Source organism: Amblyraja radiata, chromosome 4 (assembly GCF_010909765.2).
Source record: "Amblyraja radiata isolate CabotCenter1 chromosome 4, sAmbRad1.1.pri, whole genome shotgun sequence".
NCBI classification, from domain to species: Eukaryota; Metazoa; Chordata; class Chondrichthyes; order Rajiformes; family Rajidae; genus Amblyraja; species Amblyraja radiata.
This window is the reverse complement of record NC_045959.1, coordinates 60,643,032-60,656,278: the sequence shown is the minus strand read 5'-3', so window position 1 is coordinate 60,656,278 and position 13,247 is coordinate 60,643,032. Positions and strand designations below refer to the sequence as shown.

The window sequence follows — 13,247 nt, the reverse complement described above, 5'->3', positions numbered from 1 at the left end:
GGGGTGGAAGCTCATAGATCCCTGAAAATGATGGATAGTCGCCTACAAAGCACTTGACTTGCTGGCCTTTACAGCACAACAGTCAGAACATCATGTTACAACTGTGCAAGCCATTTCCTGCCACGTTTGTCCTGTCTCTCCTTTCTTCCAGCTTTCTTTTCTTCCCCGCACATTCACCCCACCATACAAACAGTCTGAAGAAGGGTCCCGACCCAAAATATTTCATATTTCGCTTGGGTAACTTACACCCCAGCGGTATGAACATTGACTTCTCTAACTTCTTACTTTCCCTCTTACTCCATACCTCCCCCTTCCCAGTTCTCCAACCAGTCTTACTGTCTAACTAGATTTTATCTCTGTTTGCTTTGTTGTTACCTTCTCCCAACTAACATTGATCTATTCTACATTTTCCTTGATCTACATTCCCCTTGTCCTGTTTTCACACCTTACACCTCCTTATCTATATATTTCCTTATCTATGTGCTGCCCACTCCCCTGACATCAGTCTGAGGAAGGGTCTCGATCCACAACGTCACCCATTCCTTCTCTCCAGAGATGCCGCCTGTCCCGCTGAGTTACTCCAGCATTTTATGTCTCTCAGATTTGTAGGTTAATTGGCTTTGGTTGTAAATTGTCCCTTGTGTGTAGGATAGAACTATTAATGGGCGATCGCTGGTCGGTGTGGACACTGTGGGATGAAGGACCTGTTTCTGCACTGTATCCCTAAACTAAACTAGCCCTACAATTAGCATTTTAATCTCCTCAACTAGCAAGTCCAAAATACTAATATTTGCAAGACAATAAAGCAGACCTATAAGCTTTATTCATTTTTGAAACTTACTAAATAAGCACTCCGGAAAAAAATCGGCAGAATAGAGCTAAGTGCAGTACCTGGAATTTATTAATAAACGCTGACATTTCTGTGCTGTGAAAGCCGCTAAACAAACTATTTGTGGAAATGGCTATGACAGTGGGAAAGAAAAACAGTATGATATTGAAACAAACATTGCTTCTTGATGTCAATCATCTCCAATGTGTTTCTATCCCATGTGACCAACTGAACTCAATCCCATAAATAGAAAACCAAATAGTATTAGAATTATTAACTCCCATCGGTATTCCACAGATTGACAAAACACGTTTAAATTATTGAGTACAGTCTTGCGACACGTACAAAGGTTCCCTGCACCTTCTGCTCAACTGTAATGACTTGTTAAAAATGCAAGCTGATAAAAGTACTCTACGGAACAAAGGTCACCACAGTCTTAATTACAGGAGGCCAAACAAATAAACTTCTTAACAAATATTTTTAAGGTCAGAGAAAGAAAACAGAGAAAGGAGAAGGCAAATTCAATGCCAAATCCTGCACTGAAATTACGAGGGAGAAATGAAAAATTGGACCGAGTAAAAATTAAAAGAGGCAAGAAAAATGATTTGTATTTAAACTCTCCAATAAGTATTTACCGTTTGCAGGTAGGGAATGCAGAGCGATTCACTGACACCACTTTAATAATTATGTATTTAATTGGGGACGGTCTAAAAATCTGCATTTAAAACTCTGGAATCTTAATTGAGCTCTAAAATAAATCCACATGTCTTAAGACAATCGGGATTGAAGATCACCAGCTTTTACTTCACTTCCATGGGTTCCAACATGACTGATAAGGTAAATGTGGGGGCCTAAGCCCCCAATGTAGATGGGGCTTAACAGGATGGGCAGGTGGATAATTTGCAAGTGGTGCAATGTTTCCGCTTGGATCTTGTGTGCTCCCAACGCAACAGCCCGAGACTGTTAATGCCATCCACGCAAGCTGTTAAAGTCCACGTGCCAGCGATTCCCACGTCAGCGGACATAATGCATTTCACCACCATCCCCAGCCTTCCTCAGGAGGCATTGAACACATGTGAATCTTTTCCTCTGTCCATCTAAGAACTTCTTGCCATGGCAAAGCACGGAATATACAAACTGTCTTGGGTGCACTAGGGACATCGAGCTTTGTTTTGTTTTGCACTACATTGTTTTCTTTTAAATTGATTGGACTTTTTGTTGGTTTATTTTTTTTCTAGCGGATACCACATTTACAAACTTGTAATGCTGCAAGTAAGAATTACATGGTTCCATTTTGGTACATATGACAATTGAACACTCTTGCTTGACTCTTGAGAGACTGGTTCCACAGTCTGGTGTTGTACATGCAAATAACCTAGCCTGCAAAGGGAAATCAAATGTGAGATTAGAGTGCGATTAAAAGGGCTCCGATTCTACTGCTCATACAAGATGCAGATACAATGGGTTCTTTGCAAAATCAGGTAAAGGCAGGGGCATAATTCTACATGTGTAAACATTAATGGCAAGTATTGAAATGAACAAGTTCTAGGAGATTCAAGAGTCAAGACAAGAGAGTTTTATTGTCATATGTTCCAGCAAGAACAATTAAAATCTTACTTGCAGCAGCACAACAGAATATGTAAACTTTGTACACTGTAAACAATATAATAATCGAGGAAAACAAAAACAAAAAAAAATCATAGTTTAGGTGATTCTTTCTTCAGAATGAGATATACTCATAAATCACATGAATTTGCAATTTTTTTCATTAAGAGTGTCCCAAAGTGAAAATATCTGCAGATGAGAATGTAACTTGTTCTTTTCTTGAAAGGTCAGGACACGTAAATGGTACAACACCTCTACATTTTCAAAATGTGGAGGAAGTAACTGCAAGCATTCATACAATTATATCAGCGCCTCTACTTCCTGAGAAGGTTACGGAGATTCGGTATGTCAAAGAGCATTCTCATGAACTTTTACAGGGGCACAGTAGAGAGCATTCTGGTTGGTTGCATCGTGGCCCTGTTCGGCAATTTGAACGTCCAGGAGCGGAAAAGACTGCAAAAAGTCGTGACCACAGCCCAGTCCATCACCGGCTCTGACCTCCCCGCCATCAAAGGGATCTATCGGTCACTGCCTCAAAAAGGCAGCCAACATCATCAAAGACCCACAACATCCTGGCCACACACTCATTCACCGTTGCCATTGGGCAGTAAGGACAGTTGCCTGAAAACTGTAACATCCAGGAACAGCTTCTTCCCTACAGCCATCAGGCTATTAAACACGACAACAAATAAGCTCTGAATTACAACAGATAATTATTATTATTATTGCACAACATTTGTTTATTTATTGAGTATGTGTGCATGTGTATATACACAAACTGAACTTTTTTTCTCTCTCTTACATATTCTGTTGTGCTGCTGCAAGTAAGAATGTCATTGTCTTATTTGGGACATATGACAATAAAACACTCTTGAAAACCAAAGATAGACACAAAAAGCTGGAGTGACTAAGCGGGTCAGACATCATCTCTGGAGAAAACGAATAGGTAACATTTCTATTCTAAATGTCACTTATTCCTTTTCTCCAGAGATGCTGTCTGACCCGCTGAATTACTCCAGCTTTGGGTCTACCTCTACATTAACCATATGTGCACATTTGAACATCTTCAGAGCTACATTTCTAGATTTTTTTTGTCTAAATTTTCTAATCTAATTCAAGACCCACGTTTGAATCCTTAATTATATATTAATATAGTGACTTCAAAAGACATGCCCACAAACCTGCAGATTTAAAAAAATCAAGGATACAATAAATTTACTTAAAGTGACATTTCCTAGTTATGATACACATTATCACGCAAACCCAAAAGATCATCGCAAAAACAAAAAAGACAACTTGACAGGTAAGTTGCAAATGAATGAGACCTAAAATTTAGAAAGGGAAAAGAGACCATCACCTTAGACCAAAGATAGACACAAAATGCTGGAGTAATTCAACGGGACAGGCAGCATCTCTGGAGAGAAGGAATGGGTGACATTTTGTGGTCGAGACCCTTGTTCAGATGCAAAAACGTCACCCATTCCTTCTCTCCAGAGATGCTGTGTGTCCTGCTGAGTTACTCCAACATTTTGTGTCTACCTTGGATTTAAACCAGCATCTGCAATTCCTTCCCACAGATCACCTTAGACCATTTCAGCCACGCCATATTTAAACATTTATCTGTCTGCTAACCACTCTACGAGGCTTTATCACATTTTATCTTAAAGTTTATTCTACCACTTTACTATTTCTCCTTATGACAGGAAGACATAACTGTGTACACCACCGTGCTTAATTGTCCAAGGTTAATAAACGTCCCTAATGTCATCTTTTCTTGATCAGCCCCACCAGGGATTACCGAATAATTATAATCTTGTCGCTTCCAGTCCAGAGCCAGCACGAAACACCCCAGGACCAAATGAGTTCCCCGCCGTGACAGTAGTCGAAAGCACTACTGCTAACAGGGTTTTTAAAAGTAAAAGGTTAGGAAGTAATAAGATTCCGAGACTTCTGTTAATCCTTGAGAATCGTTTTCTACCGCTTACAGTGATGGATGGGGTCAAATTGTTAACGACCTAGTCGAGCCGTAAAACAATCATACAATTGAGGCTCATTTAATAGTTTGGTCCAAGACATGAATTAGTAATCGATGCATGCTCAATCAATGATCGCCATCCCAGCTTCGGCCCTATTTAAATATAATATTAACTACGGCAAAGTGCCAGTTCAAACGGACCGGTGAAGATACCTGCATTAATTTAAAGCAAATCGTCAGGCGAGGTGCCATTTTCATAGCACTGGCAGGCTATGATCACATCATGCGAGGAACACAGCATGAAGCAAGCACTGTTGCAGACAGGATCCCTGTGTGGATCCCACTAGAGGGGAGGCTCAGGATGGATGAGGTGGCACCATGCAAGGAGTGTGAGGTGAAGCAACCAGCTCGTTGAGCACAAACCCTGACCCTTCATCTCAACCAGCGGGGGGGAAGAGATCAAAAGAGAAAACGGAGTTTGAACGCTACAGCAAGTAAACCACACGTATACAGGCAAACTACTGACAATATATCTGAGCAAGAAGGGGACAGAGAGAGAGGGAGACAGTGGGACAGAGAGAGGGGGAGAGGGACAGAGTGAGGGGGAGAGGGACAGAGTGAGGGGGGAGAGGGACAGAGTGAGGGGGGAGAGGAACAGAGTGAGGGGGAGAGGGACAGAGTGAGGGGGAGAGGGACAGAGTGAGGGGGGAGAGGGACAGAGTGAGGGGGGAGAGGAACAGAGTGAGGGGGAGAGGGACAGAGTGAGGGGGAGAGGGACAGAGTGAGGGGGAGAGGGACAGAGTGAGGGGGAGAGGGACAGAGAAGGGGGGGGGAGGGGGACCGTTAATCCAACAGCAGCAATAAGCAAAGATCCGGCAGGCGGCAAATGGTCTCCGGACCCCCTTTACCTTGGTTGCACCACCGCGAGGTGCTGGTGGTTTATGCACTGCGTTCGGCAGCCGCGGCGAGAGACCGAGCCATCCACAAGCGAGCCCAGACCAAACCCAAGCGCTGCTCCTCTTCTCTCTCCCCACCTTCTGCTCTACTCGCTGCTTTGCTGCCGACCGCCGTGTGTCTGCGAGCACCCGCCTCACGTGACGGCGCCCCGGGGCCGCGCCCGCTGTGCGCGCTCCCGGCCCCCAGTGCGCGCTCCCGCTCGGGTCCGGGCTCTGCACCAGCTCTCCTCGGGGAGCCGCTGTTCACGGTAAAAATCCACTGCACGCTCTGTTCTCTTTACTTGGAGGGGAACGCGCGTTTGCATCTGGGGAAGTGGATTGTGGAGATAATATTAGAACATAATCCAGAGCAGCCTATCATTAAAGTGGGAAGGAACTGCGGATGCTGGTTCACACCGAAGATAACCACAAAATGCTGGAATAACTCAGCTGTCCCGTTGAGTTACTCCAACCTTTTACGTGGGAGCATCTGAAACCAGAGTAGCAATGTTACAAAATTTTGAGATTTTAAAAATTAGGTCTGCAATTTATCCCATCAGATAAAGCATAAAAAGAAGTTTAATTTGACACCCAATTTGACACCTAATTCACTTTCATATCTTCAGTATTAAAATAGTTATGGCCATTTTCATACTCGGAAATTAGGGAATTGCTTTTCCATTGACTTAACACAAAAGCTGTGATCAAGGACAGTCAAAAGCCCATAACTTTCTTAAAATATTTAGAGAACTGAAAGAAATTTTCAGTTATTATAGATTGAAGCATTCTGAAACAAATATTAAACAATCTTACTTGGGTGACCTGAAATTAAAGCATATAATTAGTTAGTTATCCAATTGTAGCTAATTACAAAATTCAATTACTAGATCTAAACATCTATCCATTTCTTAAGAAAAGATTAACATTTTTAAATAGCCTAAGTGTCCAATTAACATTCACGCAAGAATTCACAATATAACATGATTTTTAGATCTCATTGTCATGGATTTATAGGCCAAATGGAAGAAATTTAGTGTTTTATTCCCGTAAATTAATGGCCATTTAAATCATCTTGCGAGTGGGATTTTGTGGAACGTGATCGTTTGGAACTGCGAATTTGAACCCCATATCGGCAGGAAATATACTGCCGGTTCGTATGGGTCCTAAATCACCGTTTTGCAACGTAAAATCCAGTCACCACGGGGGTTGTGTGCTAGGAGGGGGGGGAATTGCGGGGGGAGTGGGGGGGGGGGAGTGGGAGGGGAGGTGTGTATGTGGGCGTGAGCATTTGTGAGGGGGAAGAGGGATGTGGGGGAAGGAGGGGGGTGTATGGAGGAGGGGGTGTGTATGGGCGGGGTGTGGGGGGGGGGAGGATGTGGGAGGAGATGGTTTGGGGGAGGGATGTGTGGAGGGGAGGTGTGGGCTTGGGGGGGGAGGGGGATTGTGGGGGGAGGGGGGATTGTGGGGGGAAGGGGAGGGTTGTGGGGGGAAGGGGTGTGTGGGTGGGGGGATGTGGGGAGGAGGGGGGTGTGGGTGGGGGGGTTATGGGTGGGGGAGGTTTGTGAGGCGTCTGTGGGAGGGAGGGGTGAGTAGGAGGGGGTGTGTGTGGGAGGGGGGTTGTGGGGGGGAGGGAGGGAGGGAGGGAGGGGTGTGGGGGGAGTGGTGTGTGGGCGGGGGAGAGCAGTGTTGGGGCAGGGGGGAGAGAGCTCGGAGAAAAGATGGGGAAAAGCCATGGGGGAGAGTGTGGTATTACGGGGGAGGGGGTCAGGATCCATTGAGGTGGACTATAGGGGAATGGATTGGCGGTGTGATGGGGACTCACAGCGGCCGCTAGTCATTTCGCTGGTCGCTTCGCTGGTCGTTCTCCTCCGCCGGGATCAGTGTCTCCGTTTTCTCTTTGGCGACATCGGCACCATCTCCAACTCCATGCCGGGCCGGGCCGGGCCGTTTCACTCCGAAAAATAAGTCCGATTGGAGACCTCCGCCGGCCATCCTGAGCCTCCCGCAGCTGCAGTAAAGGCGCGATTGCACAGGAAGGGGCGGACCATCCCGCTGAGTGATAGTAGAAGGGACCAATCCGCGTGGTGCTGAATGGCAGGAGAGGCAATCGATCTGCGCACGCGCGGTTTTTAAGATTTTTAAACCTCGATAATTCTTACCAGCTTCTGCCGATCGGAACGAAACTTGGTGCAATCGCAGCACAGGAGAAAACTTACCTTCAGCGGCACTGCAGTTCTGTCACTGGCCGTGTGCGCGACTTTGGCGCCTTTGAGAGGGGGGCGGGCTTAAAATGCCGTTTTTCTCCAGCCTGTTCAAATCGATCTTTGTCAGGCTGTTTAGTTGCTGAAGAAAAATCGCTCCGACTGCCGTTATATCAAGTTTATTAAAATTAGTGCTTGATAATTTAATAGAAGGAGTAAAATTAAAATCGTCTTCTAAAGCTGTCAACGCCAACAACGGGACAGATCTCACGTACGGGACAAAGCAAGGTACGCCGTTTATTTTTACATATAAACGTGCTTCTTAGGATGCCTTTAATCAAAATTTCAAGTTGCTAAAATGTGATTATGTAAATATACGAACCGGCAGTATTTTTCCTGCCGATATGGAGTTCAATTTCACTGCAACCGCAACGTTCCAAATGATCGCGTTCCACAAAATCCCACTCGCAAGATGATTTAAATGGCCATTAATTTACAGGAATTAAACACCAAATTCCTTCCATTTGGCCTATAAATTCATGACAATGAGATTTAAAAATCACTTATATTGTGAATATTTGTGTGAATGTTATTTGGACACAGGCTATTTAAAAATGTTAACCTTTTCTTAAAAAATGGATAGATGTTTAGATCTATTGTTTGAATTTTGGAATTAGCTACAATTAGGTAACTAACTAATTATATGCTTTAATTTCAGGTCATCCAAGTAAGATTGTTTCATATTTGTTTCAGAATGCTTCAATCAATAATAACTGAATATTTCTTTCAGATCTCTTAATTTTTAAGAAAGTTATGGGCTTTTGACTGTCCTTGATCACAGCTTTTGAGTTAAGTCAATGGAAAAGCAATAGGGAACAAGATGCTAATTTCCGAGTATGAAAATGGCCATAACTTTTTTAATACTGAAGATATGAAAGTGAATTATGTGTCAAATTAAACTTCTTTTTATGCTTTATCTGATGGGATAAATTGCAGACTTAATTTTTTAAATCTCAAAATTTTGTAACATTGCTACAGGAGAACGGTGAGTACGCTGGCGAAAATCCTAGCGCTATCGCATACCGTTTTTGCGCAAATAGAATGACCGCCAAACAAAGATAACAAGATTAGATCTTTATTATGTATAGATAGATAGATAGATAGATAGATAGATAGATAGATAGATAGATAGATAGATAGATAGATAGATTTTGTTAAGTCAAAGGGTGGTGAATCTGTGGAATTCATCGCCACAGATGGTTGTGGAGGCCAAGTCAATGGATATTTTTACAGATTCTTGATTAGTAAAGGTGTCACGGGTTATGGGCAGAAGACAGGAGAATGAGATTAAGAGGGAAAGATAGAAAAGCCATGATTGAATGGCGGAGCATACAATGGGCCGAATGGCCTAATTCTGCTGCTATAACCTCTGAACGTGAAATTGTTTCTCCACTTTTTAAAGCAATCCACAGTCTGCTTCGTTTCCATGTGCTGTTAGAGTCAGTGATGTTAACATAAACAGACAATTCTGTGAAGATGAAAGCAGGGTGATCCAATGAGACCAGGCAACATTCATACTTGATGTTCCTTACACAACCAGGTCAATGATGCTTGGTGCGACAGATTGTTCCATTTGCTGTGTAGCTACACGTGAACCTACTGAGGCTCCTCAGAGCACCAGAGACAAGATTCAAGAGAGTTTATTGTCATGTGGCCCTGATAGGACAATGAAATTCTTGCTTTGCTTCAGCACAACAGAACATAGTAGGCATTGACTACAGAACAGATCAGTGTGTCCATAATACCATTATATAAATATATACACACACAAATAAATAAACTGATAAAATAAACAGATAATGGGCTATTAATGTTCAGAGTTTTGTCTGAGCCAAGTTTAATAGCCTGATGGCTGTGGGGAAGTAGCTATTTCTGAACCTGGTCGTTGCAGTCTTCAGGCTCCTGTACCTTCTACCTGAAGATAGCGGGGAAATGAGTGTGTGGCCAGGATGGTGTGGGTCCTTGATGATACTGCCAGCCTGAGGCAGCGACTGCGATAGATCCCCTCAATGGAAGGGAGTTCAGAGCCGATGATGGACTGGGCAGTGTTTACTACTTTTTGTAGTCTTTTCCGCTCCAGGGCACTCAAGTTGCCGAACCAAGCCACGATGCAACCGGTCAGCATGCTCTCTACTGTGCACCTGTAGAAGTTAGAGAGAATCCTCCTTGACAAACTGACTCTCCGTAATCTTCTCAGAAAGTAGAGGCGCTGATGTGCTTTTTTAATAATTGCATCCGTGTTCTCGGACCAGGAAAGATCTTCAGAGATGTGCACGCCCAGGAATTTGAAGCTCTTGACCCTTTCGACCATCGACCCGTTAATATAAACGAGATACATCAAAAGTTTCAGAACATTTATTGTTATGGTTCAAGGTTGCGAATACCTGTTGATCTGTTTGTGCTTCTATACAATTCATTTCTCGCTTGAACAATATGATTTACCTGTGCAATGTGCTCTGAAGAGTTGAGGCTGAATGGCAACAGTAGCATGGTTGAGCTTTCTCTTTAGTGGCATGCTGTCTCACCAGTTGTACTAATCAATCTACCAAGGGCTGATATTGTGTTTTCTTAAACCTCACACCAATTAAGGTTGTAAACCATAGGTACAACAATGATCTGATGATTAAATTTAAACCCTGATCTGATAATAGGTAATTTATGTGTAGAAAGGAAGTGCAGATGTTGCTTTAAAGCAAAGACAGACACAAAAAGCTGGAGTAACTCAGCGGGTCAGACAGCATCTCTGGGGAAAAGGTATAGATGACGTTTCGGGTCAAGACCCTTCAGACTGGGAGTCGGGGGAGAAGGGAACAAGAGATAAAGATGGTACAAGGAAACATGAATGGAAGATATGGAAAATAATGGCGATAATCAAGAAAAAGCAAAGCCCACAATGGTCCATTTAATTTAATTTGGCTAATTTAATTTAGGTTGTGATTTAACTAATTTAGCAATTGTGACACATAAAATAGTGGTGAATAGAACAGTAACAGATTGTTGTAAAAGCCCATCTAGTTCACTCGTGTTTTTTGAAAAGAAATGTCCTTGCCTGGTGCCCCAACTCTTGTGTATTGAGTGTGCTCTTAAGCTTAGTATGTGCCGAATAGTTCATAGGTTCGAGGAGCAGAATTAGGCCATTTGGCCCATCAAGTCTATTCTGCCGTTCAATCAGGACTGCTCTTTCTTTCCCTCTCAACCCCATTCACCTGCCTGCTCCCCATAATCCCCTACACTCTTACTAACAAAGAATCCGTCAATCTCAGCCTTAGAAATATCCATTGACTTGGCCTCCATAGCCATCTGTGGCAATGAATTCCACAGATTCAGCACCCTCTGACTAAAGAAATTCCTCCTCATCTTATTTCAAAAGGTATGTCCTTTTATTCTGAGGTTAAGGCCTCTGGTCCTCGACTCTCCCATTAGTGGAAACGTTCTCTCCACATTCACTATATCCAAGCCTTTCACTATTTGCTATCCTACTAATGTATAGCAGGATTTAGTTTCGTTTAGAGATACAGTGCAGAAACAGGTCCTAGGTCCCACCGAGTCTGCACCGACCAGCAATCCCCGATTGTAACTGAATTATTTGCAAAAAAATAATTTCACTGTGACAATAAAGTGCCATTGAGACCAATTGGTGAACCCATGACACCATGGTTGCATTATTAAACCTATTAAGCCAATCAGTTCTTCAGAACTGTTGTTAGCAGTTCCCACTAATGTTGTATCTCCATGCTGTATCTTTAAACTAAACTAATCATGGGTGTGGGATTTTGCCATTCAGCCTTGAAGCGGCACACTCATTTAAAATGATAATGGCTTCTTTCTCAACTTTATTCAAGAGCCGAGATTGTTTGATTGTCACATGTCCCGGATGGGACAATGAAATTCTTACATGCTGCAGCACAACAGAATATGTGAATATGTAAACATAGTACATATTCCATGCTATTCTGCTGTTTCTTGATTTCCTTTTAGTGTCTGAAAATCTATCAGTCACACCTTTGAATAGACCTAAAAACCTACACATGCATAACATTCTTGGATATCAAGTTCCAAAGATTCACAATGCCCTGAGTAAAGATATTTCTCCTCACAGTAATCTAATCTAATTATTGTAAGACCAGGACTTTTCATTCTAGGCAACCAAGCAGAAAAAATAACACCTTGAAGCCATTAGCTCCATCAGACGCTTTAAGAATTTTTATATCTATTTTAATCGTTCAATTTGTTTGGGCCGTAATGAAATCTCTATCAATAACAATACACAATTATTTAATTCACTTTTCTCCCAGAGGCCCTTTAATATAATTAATACTTTTAGTTTAGTATTTTGTTTCATGTACTGAGTTACAATGAAAAGCTTTTTGGTGCTTAGTTTTTGTTGTGTGCTATCCAGTTAGCGGACAGACAATACTTGATTACAATCGAGCCGTCAACAGTGTACAGATACATGATAAATGGAATGATGTATAGTGCAAGATAAAGTCCAGTAAAGTCCAATTAACGATAGGTTCGCGGGTCTCCAATGAAGTAAAAAGTAGCTCAGGATCGCTCTCTAGTTGTCGAGTGAATGGTTCATTTACCTGATGACAGCTGGAAAGAAACTGTCCCTGACTGGAGGTATGCTTCTTCACATTTATGTACCTTTTGCTGAGGAGAATCTCTTGAAAAATGTTAGATCAACACAATGATCTATAAAACTACATTCAATATATTCCAATAACTTTTCTACCCATTATTACTGAAATGTTGTTATGTTCTATCTACATGAAGATTATAGTACTCCCACTATCTATTATAACCTCTAATTTCATGATAATTATCCTACATGTAACAACAAGCACTATTTGGGGTGCTACAACTCAGTCCATAAGTATATTCACCCTCATCTTGTTTCTTAGTTTCACTCAAGTTGTTATTACCACTTTTTTTTATTTCTAGTTAGAATTCTGTCTTATTCTAGCATTATCATGGTTATCACCCACCATCTGTACAATGGCTGCCTCGCCCCCAGTCTGTCTCCTCCCTTTCTCTCTTTGTTGTTTTTTAGTCTGTAGTTCAATGTTGTTTTAGTGTATCTTTAGTTTTGTATTATTTGGGGGGTGGAGGGGGGTGGGGGACATTTTTAAATCTCTTTCCTCGACGAAGGTGCAACTTTTTCCTTCTCGTATCTCCATCTGCACTGCGAGAACATCGTGGAGCTGGCAGCCTCTTGCTGGGATTTGATCTTGGGAGCACCAACCACGGGAGCCTGTGGATTTAACATCTCAGAGCAGGTGGTTCCTTTGCCTGGGATCGACCTCGGGAGACTTTAACCTCGAGGAGCCTGCGGACTTTAACATCGTGGAGCTCGCGTTCCCTGGTTTAGGGACCGGCTTCGGGAGCTCCAAGCCGCAGGAGCTTCAACCATCCCGATCACGGGAGCTTTGATCGCTCCGACGTGGGTGCTTCACTCGTCGGCTGCAGGAGCAATCGCCCCGACTGCGGATGGTTCAACTCCCCCGACCGCGTGAGAAGAAGGAGGAAAGAAGATAAGACTTTATTGCCTTCCATCACAGTGAGGAATGTGGAGGAGCCACTGTGATGGATGTTTATGTTAAATTTTTATGCGTGTTTTTTTGCATTTTTGGTCTGACTGT

General features: G+C 42.8%; 1 protein-coding gene across 1 annotated transcript in view; it reads right to left on the bottom strand.

The window, feature by feature from the left end:
• The window catches only part of lpin2 (lipin 2), a 122,014-nt gene extending 116,515 nt beyond the window's left edge, over nucleotides 1–5,499 (bottom strand). Inside the window, exon 1 of the mRNA XM_033019602.1 lies at nucleotides 5,318–5,499. The gene's annotated coding sequence lies outside the window, so the exon portion shown is untranslated. The remainder of the gene's footprint in view (nucleotides 1–5,317) is intronic.
• Nucleotides 5,500–13,247: the final 7,748 nt, after the last annotated feature.